Genomic DNA, 16,297 nt, shown 5'->3' on the forward strand with positions numbered 1-16,297 from the left:
CAGCTGAGACACATTTACAAGACTTAGGATCCAAATCTCGAGCTCCTCTCTTTACCTATAATGCTCTGTCCCATCCGCAAATCTTCAGATCTTATTTGCCACCATCATATCAAGATGCAAATCCACTCTCAAGCAGTAAGAGTGAATTGTTGTCATTATTGCATATATGAGAGTGTTTTACATTTTGGATGCTTTAATAAAGTGTTTCCCCATATTGGAGATCTTTGTGTGTCTTCCTTCAGTGCCGTGCCTTGTGGAGATATTTTTGGTGATTTTTTGTCTATTATTAACCATGGATTTCTTTTTTCTAATTTTTACAGTTTATTGGTATAGTTACTGTTTTCTTTTCTCCTCCTCCCTCGCTTGATATTTAGAAGGTTGCTGGCATTACAGTGTTCCCTTTTTCTCCCTTTAGTGCCTTTCAGCACAACATGTATTTCTATCTATTATTAATATAAAAAAAGATTTCTGTGTTGTTTAATGCATTTAAAGTGTTTAACTGATTTGCTAGCTTAGTTTAAAGTCTGTACTTCAGGTAGTGCATGTAGCTGTTACGCTCTTAATTCTCACAACCTGTTGCTTTTCTGCTTCAGTAATTTTTGCCTTGTGGGCATATCTGAAAAGCCCTCCAGGTTTTAAGAGATGCACTTCTTGTGGGCATATGATCCGCAATCTGGATGCCCACAAAAAGTGCATCTACTGCCTGGGGCCTAAGCATCTGATGTCAACCTGTGACATATGGGCCTCTTTTAATTCCAGGGCCATCTCTGAACAGGGAGTCCAGAGCAATGGACAGATTTGGAAAGTGCATCTATGCCTTACCCACTTTCACTCTGAGGTTGTTAAATTACCTGGCACATTTTATGCACTTACAGAGAGACTTGATCAAGGAGTTTTTAAACACTCTTGCTGAGTCCATGTCTGAGGAGGATCTGAAAAAGGTGTCTCCGCAGTTGGCTTCTCTTTCATTTATTGGCAATTCATCAATGAGGTTGAGATCTCACACAGTGGAGGGGGCTTCACAAGCTGGTCAGGTATAGCCATTAGGAGACATGCTTGGATGAGGCTATACGATTTTGCGGAAGCCTTTAAGGCATCCTTTAATGCCCCCTTTGATGGATCCTCCTTGTTCTGGCCACCAGTGAAAGATATGCTCACCTGCAGCAAGCAGGAGGGGAAAAACCCTGTCTGCCATTGGAATCAAGTTTTCTACCACTCAATGACCATTCTCTAGAAACCAGCAAGGTGGGAAGAAAATGTGGTTCAAAAAATCTCAGACCTTCCGCATGGGGACACTTCTTCCACAGGCAGAGAAGGAAGTTTTGATGGAAGACGTCACCCCAGAGGCAGAGGGGGGTCTGCAAAACCAGGACTTCAGAGACTCCTTCTCTGATTGGCCTTACCAGTACTCCTTAAGTGTTGCCCGACTGTCCAACTCTGGAGGTAGTCAGGGGTCACTTCTCCTTGCACCTGGATGCCTGGACAAATATCACAAAAAAATGGACGGGTGATAAAAATCATATCCAGAGGTTACTACATACCCTTTTCCCTTTCACCTCCTGTCCAGAAGAGAAAACTCCCTGATGTTTCACCCAGTCAGATGGACCATACAGCTGAAGAAGCTCAAAAGCTGGTACAAAAGAGTCATCCAGGAAGTCCCACCCGAACAGATAGGATTCAGAATTTACTCCTGCTTCTTTTTAATACCAAAGGAAATAGGGGACCAGAGACCAATTCTCAATCTATGCAATTTGAATCAGTTTGTAAAGAAGTTCCAAATGGTTGTGGTTCAGTCCATTCTGCCTCTTCTGTGCAAACATGATGAGATGTGCTCTATAGATCTCCAGGATACATACTATCACATCAAAATAGACAGGTGCTCCAAGAGATACCTGCACTTTCGGCTGGGAGCCAATCACTACCAATTCAGAGCACTGCCCTTGGGACTCACCACAGCCCTCCTAGGTGTTCATCAAATGCATTGCAGTCATGGCAACTCACTTGAGACTCATAAGACTCCAGGTGTTTCCCTATTTTGATGATTGGCTCCTCACCACTGCAACCTGGCATCAACTGCTACAAGCCAGAGATTACTTGCTTCGGATTTCCAACTCCCTAGGCATTATGATAATCTTGCCAAATTGAAGCTGACTCTTGTACAGAATCTGGAATTTATAGGAGCTCAACTGGATACTATGACTCAAATGGCATCATTACCTCTTCATCACATCACATCCTTGAGAAATCAGGTGTGGGACCTACTGTCTTGTTCCCCTCCCCAGCAAAACTAGTGTTACAAGCTCTTAGGTCAATGTCAGCTGCTATTCTTCTTCATGTGAATCCTTCAATGAACACTGGCAGTACAGTGGTCCATTCTTTCTCAGCCTCTATAATTTCCCCTAAAACTCACCCCAATTTGCAAATGTCATGTTTGCTGGGGGATCTAGTCATGCAACCTCTTTCTGGGCAGACTCTTCTCTTTCTCCCCCTATAGCCACAGTGACCACAGATGCTTCCCAACTGAGGTGGGGGCATTTCATGGAAAAGATGGCCCAAGGCACGTGGTCTCCCTCGCAGACCAAGTTGTACATCAATGTCTTAGAGGTGAGAGTAGTCCTACTAATACTGCAAGCCTTTCAGGACAGTCTCCCTCTAGGGACTATTGCAGTCCATATGGACAACATGTCAGTAGTCTGGTACATCAATAAACAAGGAGAAATCTGCTCCAACCCATTGTGCATAGAGGCCATGAGGGGATGGGATTGGGCGGTCTCATCAGACCACTTTCTTATTGCAATGCTCATACTGGGGAAAACCAATGCATTGGCAGACAGACTCAGCAGGTCCATCCTGATTCCTCACAAGTGTTTCCTCTATCAAAGAGTAGTAAATATGATCTTCAGCTGCTGGGACCAGCTGTGCTGTGACCTATTTGCCTTTCCCCTCAACATCAAGTGCAGCAAGTGCTTCACTTTAATCCCACCTCTGGGGAAGTCACCGAGTTATGCTCTGATTCACGATTGGCCCCAGGTGTCCGCTGTGCTTGCCCCCCTTTTCTGCTGATACCAATGTTTCTACAGAGAGCAAGCAGGCTGAAAAGCTCAGTCATCCTCATTGCCCCTTCTGGCCTCAACAGGTATGGTTCCCCTTCCTCTGGTCTCACTTGAAATATCCTCCATGGATACTAGAGCCCACTCAGGCTCTCTTATCTCATTCATCAGGAATTCAACATCCCAGTCTCCATACCCTCATACTGACTCTGATTTCATCACTTCCAGTAACAGTAAAATGGCCCAGGCTCACTTCCCCAGTCTGTGATATTATTTTGGCTTCCCAGAAGCCCTCCACCAAGAAAGTCTATAGAAGCAAATGGAAAAGATTTTTTATATGGGCTTTCAAGCAGAATATTGATCCATTTTCAGTACCTACTTCCACCATTATCTTTTTCTTACTATTCTTTTTAAGGAAGGGGCTACTTTTTCTACTATTAAGCTTCACTTAGCAGCCATATTCAACTTCCATGCTGGAAATGAGTCACTCTCCCTAATACTTGTCAGATTATGCAAAGCTTTCTTGAAGGGAATTTTACTCCTTAAATCACCACTAAAGGATCCCTCTCCTCATTGGGATTTTACTGTGGTCTTTCAGGGATTAACTCAGAAACCCTTTGAACCAGTAGACAAATGATCTTGGAAAACAATCCTACTGGTAGCTATCACTTCAGTAAAATAATTTTTGAAATACAGGTCTTATCTGCTAGGCCTCCTTACATTATTTTCCATAAGGATAGGGTGCCTCTATGAACCAACCCTTCCTTTTTGCCTAAAGTGGCCACAGAGAACAATATTAACCAGTCCATACAATTGCCAGTTTTCTTTCCAAACTTTACTAATAAGGGTGAATATATGCTACACCTTCTTGATGTCCACAGGCAATCACATTTTTATCTTCACAGAACAAAATAGTACAGAAAGCATAATCAGCTGTTTGTATCTTTTTCCCCTAACCACTTGGGTCAGACAGTATCCAAAATTACTCTGGCCAAATAGATTACTGACTGTATCTCATTGATTTATTAACAAAAAGGTTTGGAGTTTCCTTGTTCTCCTAAAGCATACTCCACTAGATCTATGGCTATTTCCTCTGCCTTCTCCTCAAGAACTTCCATTGACACTATATGTGCCACAGCCACTTGGACAAAGACTCATACCTTTGTTACACATTACAAAGGAGACATTGTCTCCAAAAGCAGAGTTTCCTTTGGTTTGACAATGTTTTGGCATGTCCTTCCTTGAGGGCTCCCAAGAATTACATAGTTGGGGACTCTGACCCATTCATGAGGAAGAATGAAAGGGACAACATCAGATTTAGAAGCTATGTACTTACCAGAACTTGGCATCTGTGTTGTCTATTTTCATTCTTCCTTACCTTCCTGCCCAACCATCCCCCTGCCTTGTCTTTCCTTGAAGGATCTTTGGATGATATTGGAGCCATCATGTTCCTGGTTTGAGCCTCAGTCTTTTTCTTGTCTCTGTTCTGTCTTTATAACACAGTAGGTGCTAAGGCAGCAAACTCAGTCTGAGGAGTTGGGGATGGGACAGAGTGTTATGGATAGAGGGAGGAGCATGAGATTCAGATCCTAAGTCTTGTCAATGCGGCTGAGTCAGATCCAAGGATCGGATCCTAGACCCATTTGTGAGGAAGAATGAAAATGGACAACACGGATGCCAAGTTATGGTAAGTACATAACTTCTAATTTCTAACTCACAACTCATGCTCAACCGCCACCCCCAAAAAAAACTTTTTTCCAAAATCACTGTCTCATGAAAAACACATTTAATATCCTCTGTCTTAATACAACCACTGCAGTCACTTCCATAGGAAATTATTAGAGATGATAATGGGTGAGAGTCTTAATTTTGACCTGCACATACAAAATTGCATAAAAAAAAAAATCACCAAAAAAAGGAAGTTTACAGAGCCAAAATCTTTCTCACCAAATCAACTACTTACATCCTCCTCTCACTACTCTATGCTGCTCCTATCCTTACTAACCTCCAGGCATCACAGAAGCCAAAACTTGAACAATTCTTCTTCTTCTTCTGGCTTTTCCCGGTTAGGGGTCGTCACAGTGGATCACTTGTCCGCTCATGATTGGCAGTGGAATTTTACGGTGTCGAGTTTCCAGCCCGGTGCCCAACCTTCTACAGAAGGCATACACACTCACACCTAGGGCTAATTTAGAGTGTCCAATCCACCTACAGCATATTATTGGGATGTGGGAGGAAACCGGAGCACCCGGAGGAAACCCACAAGACCAAAGGGAGGACATGCAGTCTCTGTACAGAAGCCACCCCAGCCGAGAATCGAACCAGAGAACCTATTGCTGTGAGGCCAAAACTTGAACAATAACTTGAACAATGCTATAATAAAGTATCTAAATTTGCAACAAATGCCCCTTTCAGAACCTCTACTGTATATCAATAAAAAGAATCAATTAGTTAGAACTATTCCATCAACTAACATATACTCAGCTTCTTACCACATATAAAATTATCCAGAATTCAACAGCTTGACTAGCACTAAATAGCATTCTACAAAATTTAATGTGCAAAATAAAACATTTCACTGCTTTACTGGAAAAGTTCACTGACACTGTACCATAGACTGATGTGAAGAAAAATTTAGTTTGTTTTCCTTCATATTCCTTTCTTGTAATTTGCATTGCTTCATTTTCTTTTGTATATTGCAGTGTATTTTCATTATACTGTGTTTTAATTGTATTCTGTTTTCTATTGCATGTTTAAACTAGTAAAGAAACCAGAGTTGTCTCTGTTGTAAATCACATAGAAATTAAATTTTCTCCACTCCCTACCACCCTATCGTTGTTGTGTTTTTTAACTCACTGTCTCTTAAGTTGCAGACCGATGTTAATTTGGCCACATAATTTCTTACCACTCCTCTTTCATTTATTTTTAGTAAACAAAAACATTATTTCATTAAGTCACTCTCCTTTCAGCTATTTAAATTGATAGGCCCTCCCACTGTATTCCATAGAGCTAGAATATTAAGTGCCCACCCCCATCCAATCTATCTTGCCATTTTTTTAATTAGCATTTTTTCCATCTTACTTTTAAAATCTGTAGCATCTGGTCTAAGAGCATCAATCATCTGAGACCCCACATTCTGCCTGTCAATAGTCATCTTTAGATTATTGCTTCTGTTTAGCTCCTGGTGAGAGAAGTATAAAAACATTATTTCCTGGAGACTGTAGATCACCAGAAATCCTGTTAACTGCTTCATAGGTGCCAGCTTGGAATTTCTGCTACAGTTTTGCTCCTAGTGAGAGAAAGAGCAGAGGACATTGACTGTCTCTGACTTGGCAATGAGTAACTGTGTGGGAATTTCCTAATTTTTCTGGTTGTTATTCAAGGCATCTATCAGGAGAAGGCTATAGCAAGCCTATAGCCTCATCATCAGCTAGGGCAAGACTGCTGATCACCAAAGAGCATGTGGCCTGATTCTCATCTTGGGATTAGTGTAATGTTTTGCTTCTGGTGATAGAAGAAGCAAAAGAGCATTTTATCCCAGCAGTGTGAAGCTGTGGTGAGAGCAGCACTACTGTAGTTGTAAACAGGTAGTAGACAATTAGACTAATCCCCACTATTTATCATTCTTGTTAAAGCTAATTATTTCTTGTCACCTCTTCAAACAGGCCATTCACCTGTAGAGTCCCTCAGAGACTGCTCCTTGTAGGCATCTACTTATCTGAAGTCAAGACCAATGTGAAGGGCCTCTGGCTGACCAAATTTGCAGATGACTGCAACTTAGAAGCAGTCATAGAATCCCTCACTGACACTAATGTTCTCCAAGAAGAGCTAACACAGGCAAATACATGTTGTCAGAGCCATAGACTAAAACTAAATGCCAAGAAAGGTGTAATAGTATTCTTCGGGAAATAAGCTGTGACTATTGGGGAGAGACGGGAGAAGGCTGCCAGCCTAGTCAATAGAATTTGATACATAATTCTATCAACTGTATAAATAAATGTAAAATATAGGCTTGTGTTTTTAAATGTAAGAAAACACTGTAAAATGTGAACTTCAAGATTGTTGCAACATGACTATCTGCTGTAAGGAAAACCAAGCCAAGTATTTCAAATGTGTCTTTTTAAGTTGAAAAGATGTTATGAATCTATTTAATGCTTTACAGTTCAGCTCCAGTATGGCTGGATTAAGGTTTCATGGCCATTGTTTTAAGGCTAAAGTTTATGACCAGAATTTAGATGTGGAAGGTGCTTTATTGCTCTAGTTTCTGCTAGAATGTATATGTGAAATGCCTTGTATTGCTGTAAGTTTCTGAGTAGGTGTTAGATTGCTAAATAATGCAGTTTGTGGCCTGAAAACTCAGACCAGGTGTTAAGAAGATGCAGCTTGTTTGTCTGGGAAAACCTAAGTGTTAAAATTGATGTAATTTGGGGAGGGACCCAACAGACATGTTTATTAGTAATGTTTAAATACTATTTCTCACAAGAGACTGGGAGCATTTTGACTTTGGACATCCAGCTTATCAACACTCTGCCTTGTGCTCACATGTAGGTTTTAGCACTGTGATTTCTTGTAGGAATAGTTAAAGCTAGTAAAGATTAATTAGGTATTTTTCTTTAAAATCAGACCTGTCCTACTGTATTTAAGTTTCTGTGTGATCTCTGACCTCTTAGATATCTCTGTGGTGTAGTAGTTTTGTCTTGTGTTTTAATTATTTATTATTAAATATTTTTAAAACCTTCTACCTGTGGCTGCTTTGTGTAGAGATAAGCTCTAGAGTACATTGCATATTTATAGAGGTTATTGTAATAGGCCACTCAAAAATAAGCCTTGACTGTTAGTCATACTACCATTGGATATTAATATTGCACAGTAATAATTGGACACCCTTTAAGGGCCTTTTAGTAGCTGATATTATTAACTGGGTGGTGGCAGTAATTACTACCGTATAGTCTGGGTAAAGGGGCACAGTTGGAGAATCTGTGTCAGCCTTTCCCAGGAGTGTCTGTGAAGTTGTATAAATACTTATCTCAAAGTGTGTGTGTGTGTTGTGTCAGCTACTTGGCAGGGATACGAAGCACTGGTTGGACAGAGAGGGTACTGGAGGTTTTAGCTTGCCAAGTTAGGCTGAGACCTGGACCCTATAGCTGTGCCAGTGGGGAGTCTTATTGGGGACCTGGTGAGCAAGGAAGCAACCAGCCCCAGACTGACTGTGATATCTGTGTGCACTTAAGGGAAATTGTACTTTACTGTGTGTATTAGTTATCCTTTCCCCTCTTCTAGGAAACAACCTCCCTGGTGTTAGTGGTGAGGATCGAGGCTCCTTGATTGCTGGGCCAGGGAACGGTCATCACATAAGACACGCATGGTAACTACCATATTGATAAAATTTCCTTTTCTTTCAATTGTCCATAGTTCTTCTTCAGATGTCTCCCACTCCTGTTTTTTCTTACTTAGGGGACTCATTGTTCCTTCATGCTGTGACATAACCTGTGTTAGACTTTCTACACTAAATCCTTCCTCATTCCAAAACTTCAGCTTCTATTTTTTACTGTCTACTTTACTAATATTTTGTTATGCCTTCCCCCCTTGTGTTCTTATTTTTTTCTATTGTGAAATTCTCCATATCTGGGTGCCTTTGCCAGTATTTCTCTTCAAATATCTGCTTTCTTTTCCAAATGACTCAAGGTTTCTTGGTCTATATAATGTTTTTCATGAATCTGTTGTATTAACTAACTCAGTTGTGTATTTGAAACTTTTTACAGTTTTTCTTGTACAAGTATTTTTCTTTCCTCTAATTTCTCTCTTAAACTTTTTGTTTATCTTCTGTCTGGGAATTCTGGGCCTCTTGCATAATAGTAATGATACAAAATGTCTTTCTTATTCTCAGTAGTCTAGTTTATCATCTTTTTTGGCCTGACAGTTTTTGTGGTTTTTGTGGACTACTACTTCCGTCTACAACAGGGGGACCATCTTTCCCCTGAGCCTGGCCTAACCCCATTGTAGGAATGTTTTCATGTCTTGAGGATTCTACACTGTCATTTTTTCCAGTCCTTGCACCAGTGCGCCCACCAGGATTGGACAATTTTTTATCCTGGAAATTGTGCACCCAGCTATCTTTTTAAATTTTAATCTACTTCTGTCTTTGACACATGCTATATAAAATACAATCTATATATCGGTCTTTATAGCAGTGTTGTCTTGGTTAAATTTTGTAAAAAGCAGGGTCCACCTCATGAAGGTACTCACCGAGACTTGAGGATACATTCAATTCCAGCAATACTATTTCCTTACTGATTTTATCATCTCTCCATTCAGACCCCTTCTTTGTATATAGATACAGATATAGATACAGATGGAGATATTGACATAGTGACTTTTGAGCCTGGGAGAAAAACTGCTGATGGTGGAAGTATGTATCTGAGAAGAGACCTACGGTCAAAGAAGGCAGAGGCTGTCCAGACAAACCAATAATGACCACTATCTATGGAAAGAAGGTTCCAGAAATCTGAAGCCTGGAAGGTGTCCCAGACATCGGAAAGGAATAAGGAGCTGTTGTCCTGTGTTGAAAAAACTTGTGAAATACACCCTGCCTGAGTGAAATATATTGACTGTAAGTGCTGTTTGCTTTGTAAAACTTTGTACGAATGAATACTGTAAATGTGCAGTGGACATTTTAAAGACAGTTGTGAATGGAAAGGATTTTGTTCCTCTTACTTCCAATATCTTCTTGCAATCTTCTTTTTTTTATTTTATTTTATTTTTTTAAAGAAACAAACTTTTCCTTTGTCATTGTAAATAAATCTTAATTAAAAAGTGAGGTATCTGCTTTCCATGGACTGGTTTTAGAATGCATGTGAATGTATACAAAATTTTTACATACATCTGTGTGTGCATTTAAATGTATATATGAATATATATGTGTGTGATTGCAGTGCATTTCTGAACACACAGCTTGTCAGCAGCTGTTTTAGTTGTGGAAATTATCAAAAGCAGTTTTGGTTGGGTACAGGAAGAAGTGAATCGTGGAACAATGACTGTGCTTCTTCCTGTAGTATTTCTCATTTAGTTGTGGTTGTGCCACCATGGCATTTAGTCTATATATCTATATGTATGTGTGTGTCTGTGTGTGTTAGTTTGGGGGAGGATGTAGGGGTGAAGCCTCCCATTTAAAACAACTGTTTTGGTGTTCTTTTCTGTTTTTTTTTTTTTTTATTGTGATTACAATAAGGAGACTATATACTTTCCTTTTGTGATCTGAATAGTTTCATTGTTTTCATTCTATAATGTGTGTAGTCAATGTGCTGATATGAATATGATGTGTGTGTGTGTGTGTGTGTGTGTGTGTGTGTGTGTGTGTGTGTGTGTGTGTGTGTGTATCTACCTATCTATATATATATATATATATATATATATATATATATATATATATATATATATATATATATATATATATATTTATTTATTTATTTGCATTTGTTTAACCAGGATAGTCCATTGGGCTCGAAGAACCCGTTTTCAATGGAGTCCTGGGGAGAAAAGCTCCACATACAGATTACATAAAGATGAGGATATACATATACATTACATGGGGTTAAACATTATACAGTTTATGTAATTAAACATGTAGAGAGAGCTAAAAACACAGATTATAAGAGCAACAATATATTTTATTTATTTATTTTTTTTTTGAGGAGAGTTAGTTAGTATTCTGGTAGCCAATGTGTAATGCTACCTGGGATTTTGAGTAACAGAAGAAAAAAGTACTAGTGTAAAGAGTAGGTTATGAGGGGTGAGAGCAGTATACTGGTAGCCCATGAGTAATGCTACCTGGTGTTTAGAGTGAAAGAAGAGAAAAAGTACTAGAGTAAAGAGTAGGTTATGAGGGGTGAGAGCAGGAGCACTCCCATGTGGAGGTTAGATGAGAGTGGAGTGATTTTTTAAAGGATGGGAGGCTTGTAATGGTACGAATGGAGGGAGGAAGGGAGTTCCATAAGCGTGCTAGTGAGAAGGACAGGAGGTTTTGTCCAAGAGGGTGGAGGGGTCTGTGAAGTTCTATGAGGTTTTGATTGTTTGATCTTAGATGTCGTTGAGTGTGGTGCATTTTAAAGGTAGACGAGAGTGCAGGGCAGAGGGATGGCTGGAAAATCAGTTTGTGAGCATATGTGAGTTGGGTGTATGAGAGGTAGTTGGGTAGTTCTAACCAGTTCAGTTTGTGGAGTGGTTCACAGTGGTGGGTTGATGATTTGTTACAAGTGGCGAATTTGGCAAATTTATTGTAACAAGAGGATAGTTTGGTTTTGAGGGAGGATTGTAGGTTAGTAAGAAGAGGAGGTGCCCCATAGAGAAGGGAGGGTAGGAGAAATGTAGTAGAGAGAGTAATCTTAGTAGCTGAGCTGAGGAATTGATTATGATGGTAGAGCATGCCAAGTTTTTGGTGGGTTTTATTTATGTTTTGTAGTAGATGGGAATTGAATTTAAGTTTGTCATCAATTTGGACTCCTAATAGTTTGGTTTCTGATACAAGCTCAAGGGGGATGTTATTTTGGCTGGAGATGGAGAATGATTTATGATCAATGTTAGTAGTTTTTGAAGGAGTAAATATCATGAGTTTGGTTTTAGCAGCATTAAGAGCTAGATGGTTGTCTTTCATCCAATTTTCAGTGGTGGAGAAGGCATCCTGGATTAGCTTTAAAAGAGTTGGGATGGATGAGGCAGCGCAGATGATTGTGGAATCATCTGCATATTGAATAATATTAGCCTGAGGGATAGCGTGGAAAAAGTCATTAATGAACATATTAAAGAGAAGGGGGCCCAGAATGGAACCTTGTGGGACACCTGCAGGGGTATTTAGAAAGGAGGAGGTAGCTTTTTTCCACTTGACTGCTTGTTGTCTATTGGAGAGATAGCTGTTAAACCAGTTGAGTGAAGAGAGAGAAAGGTTTAGATTAGATAGTTTTGTAAGAAGCAGGTTATGGGAGATAGTATCAAATCCTTAGAAAGATCGAGAAGAATGGTAAATACAATGAGTCCAAAATCTCTAGCTTTATTCACAGTTTCAAGGAAGGATAGGAGGGCTGTCATAGTACTATGATGTGGTCTGAATCCGTGTTGGGTAGGGGTTAGTAGATTGTTGTCCAAGAGATGGGGAAGGAGTTGAAGGTGGATACATTTCTCTAGGATTTTAGAAATGGGTGAGAGGATGGCTATGGGACGGAAATTGGAGATGTTAGTATTATTTCCTCCTTTGTGTAGAGGGATGATGTAAGCTTTTTTCCAAGTTTCGGGGACTAAACCTTCTTGGATAGAGTGATTGATGAGGATACTGATAGGGAGGGCAATGGCATCAGCAGCTATACTGAGGTAGTATGAGGGAATGCTGTCAGGGGCATTGGTGCATGGTTTTAATTTCTGTAGGAGTTTTCTTATAGTAGAAGTTGGAGTAGGTTTAATCAAAAATGGGAGGAGTTGAGGTGGGGGTGAATGAGAGAAAGGAGTTGGAGGGGGAGGTTGGTTATGAGTAGAGGGGGTAGGAGGTGCATTGTTATGTGTAAAAGAAGAAGTAAGTTTGTAAATAGAGTCTATGAAGAAAGAATTGAATTGGGTAGCAAGATCTATGTCTTGTAAATCTGGGCTGGGGTTTGGGTTTTCTATATTGCCAGGTTTTAAGAGTGAATTTATACCTCCCCAGAATTTTTGTGGGTTAGTTTTATGATTGTTTTGAAGTTGAATAAAGTAGTTTTGGCGGTCTATTGAGATATGTTTTTTACTAAGTTACGAATAGTTTTGTATTTATTGAGGTTAGATGTAGATTTGTTTTGCTTGTATTGTGCTCATGTTTTATCTCAAAGTCGCATGGTAGTAAGTGTATTTTTTGTTAACCAGGGGGTTGCTTTCCTTTTTATTCTTTTGGTTATTAAGGGAGCATGATTATTTAGGATGTTTAGGAAGATAGTATTAAAGTGAGTTACTGCATTTTCAAGTGGTAGGGTTTTTAAGGGAATCCATTTGATAGATTTAAGGGTGCTGGAGAAAGCTTCAGGGTTAAAGTTTTTATGGCATCTGGTAGTTATGTAGTTATGAGTAATTTGTAAGGGAGTCGGAAGACGTCTAGTGAAGATGGGAAGATGATCACTGAGGGGGTCAGGAAGGGTTCCACTGTCAGGGTAGTTATGGGGATGGGAGACTAGAATCCAGTCTAAGATGTTGCCACTTGACAAGTCTTTGGATGGCCTAGTTATTGAGTTGATTAGTTGAGAATAGTTGAAAAGGTTGATGTTGAGGGGGTGTGTAGGTGACTGTATGGAGGACCAATTAATATTGGTACCTCCCATGATTATAGTTTCATTACAGATGTTAGTTGATAGCCAGGAGAGGATGTTTTCAAGTATTGGGATATTATCTCCAGGGGGAATGTAGAGAGATGCTATACATATAAATTTGTGTTTATTCAGCTGGAGATGAGCTAATTTTAGTTCTGCATTAGAAAACTGGGGAATGACTTTGTTATAAGGTGTTAAGCATAGGGAGGATGAGTAGAGTAGAGCTACTCCACCACCCTTTTTGTGGGTTCTGTCTGATCTAATGATTGAGTAGCTTGGTGGTAATATCTCAGCATCCTTTATGTGGGGTTTTAGCCAGGTTTCAGAAATGGCTAGGATGTCAGGTTTGTTATGGAGTACCCATGCATGAAGGTTAGGGATTTTGTTTGCTAAGCTTTGTGCGTTAAGAGATGCGAATAGAATAGATTTAGAATTTGAGGAGGAGTGGTTTGGACCTGGGTTAGGGTGTATATCGCCAGATAAAAGTATGGCAGTTAGAAGTTGAGTTAGGTAGTAGAGGTGTTTGGGTTGTTTTGTTTGAGTGGAGTAAGTAGAAATATTAGAGGGAGATATGGAGAATAGAGAGGGTGAGATGGTTTTATGAGGAAGGATTAGTTTGTAGTGAAAACATAGGTTGTTGTTGAGGGGATAAAGGTAAGGAGAGATTTGGATATTATAGTAGGATTTTGATGTGTGGAGATGAAAGGTTGTGTGTAAGTGAGTAGAGTGGTTGATGAGAGTAGGTTGGGTAAGAAAGTAAATATAGGTGAGGCTTAGAAGGAGTAACAGTTGAACTGGGAGGGATGAATATTTTAGAAACATGTTGTGGTGTTGGTAAGGTTTGTAATTGTTTCGAGAAGGATGAGGGGAAGTTGTCATGTGAGTATGGAGAGAAGGTGGGAGGGGACGGGAAGAGGAAGGGGAGGGGTATGATAGTTTGGGAGGAAGTAGGTGTGGCTTAGTGGGTACAAAGGTAGAGGTAGTGGGGCTGGGTGGGAATTGGGGGTAGGGTAGGGGAGCGGAGTGAGCCCGCAGGGCGAACGGAGCGGGTAGAGACAGGAGAGCAGAATGTGGAGGAAGACAATCAGTAAAGTGAGAGCAAACCAACAGGTAAGTCTGATGGTGGGAGAAAGGTGGACAATATTCAGAGGTAGGAAGGAAGAGAGGCAGGATGTAAGAGTACAGGACGCTGATAGCAGGATACCTTGGGGAAAGAAGAAAAGGTGATAGATAAGTGTATCAAGAGACTAAGAACAGCGTGACTGGGGTTCAGGTTACAGAAAGCTTAAAGAAATGATGTAGGAAATTACAGTTTTTATATATATATATATATATATATATATATAGAGAGAGAGAGAGAGAGAGAGAGAGAGAAATGAGTGTCATACTTATAATTAAACACTCAAATTCTCAAATGTAAAAGGTCAAGCTAAAAAGATCAAAACTCAAAACCAGTAACATAGGTAGGGTGGGGCAAGAGGAAAACTGCGCCAGACACGCAGTGTTGGGGGGATGCGGAATCAGCAAGTCCAGATCTCTCTTTAATGTAATACAGGTTTTTAAAAGCCAGTATTGCATTTGCAGTCAAACCTAAGAGATGTAGGTTGTGTGGTCTAAATTGTAGCAACTGCTTGCTACATTATAGCAAGCAGTTTACTATAGTTTAAAAGTAAAACAAAAAGAAAATCTTTTTTTTTAACTAAAACATGAGCTCCATAGTCATCTGTCTAGTCAGGGTATAAACTGTAGCAATTGTTTGCTACATTTGTAGCATGTCACAGTTTAAAAGAAGATTTTTCTTTAAACTAAAACATGAGTGCCATAGCACTCCATGTAGGCAGGGTATAAATTGTAGCAACTATTTGCTACATTTGTCACAAGAAATTTGCTATAGTTCAAAATAAGAAAATACATATATTTTTTGCTCTTCAGTAGAAGAAATGGGGGAAGCATGGATCTGACTGTAATAAGCCCATCAGTAGTGAGAAGTGATTTCTTTTCCTTTTCTTTTTTATTTTTTGGTGCTTTTCAATGGAAAAGCTGTGGGGGAGGGGTAGCCATCAGCTAACTACAGTGAAGTGCTTTTTTTTTTTGCTCTTCACTTGGGAAGGGCTATGGATCTTCTCAAAATATCTAAAAAATATTGGTATGATATTGTCAAGTTACTTCAAATGAGCTGCAATAAAACAAAGCAGTGTATTTTACAGTCCACTCCTAAATGGCCTACTATGTATCCTAGTGCCATTTTAATGAGAAATGTATCCAAATATGATTACCTAGTTCATGAGTTCCTTATTTTATATATATTGTTGTTGATGTGTCTTTCGGCTTTTCCCGGTTAGGGGTCGCCACAGCAGAACTCCGGTCCGCTAATGATTGGCAGTAGATTTTTACGTGCTGGCTTGCTGGACCTAACGCACAACTTTCAGTGAAGGAACGCCCATTCACACATGTCGCCACACAGAAGACGCTCTAACTGAGAATCGAACGGGCAACGTCTAACTGTGAGGTGACAACGCTACCGCAGCACCACCGCCGCAGTTCCCTTTGGAATCTCAAAATACTGAGATGTCGAATTAAAGTATTTCGAGACCAAATTGTCAAATCTGTAGTTGTTCGAAACTGCAGAATATCAAACCCAGAAATGTCAAACCCATAGTACTGATGGCATGTTAGGTAAGTGTTATATTTTTTAAGGGTTTTGGGGAGGGTCTGTGTTTATGTGAGTGTGTTGGGGAGTGTTAGGTGTGGGTTAGGGTAGGTAGGTCAGTAAGAGTGTGAGTGTGTTAGTGTTGAGAGTGGTGGCGTTTGTATGTATCTGAAGTGCGTTTGTTCAAGGAGGTGTAGAATGCGTGGTGGTGGGTTTTCTGTCTTTTGGTGTTTAGTCTGGCCTTGGAGTTAGTATATATAAGTAGCAAGGGGAGGGGG

The sequence above is a fragment of the Protopterus annectens genome, chromosome 8.part0 (genome assembly GCF_019279795.1).
Source record: "Protopterus annectens isolate FY-2018-M chromosome 8.part0, PAN1.0, whole genome shotgun sequence".
In the NCBI taxonomy this organism is placed as follows: Eukaryota; Metazoa; Chordata; order Ceratodontiformes; family Protopteridae; genus Protopterus; species Protopterus annectens.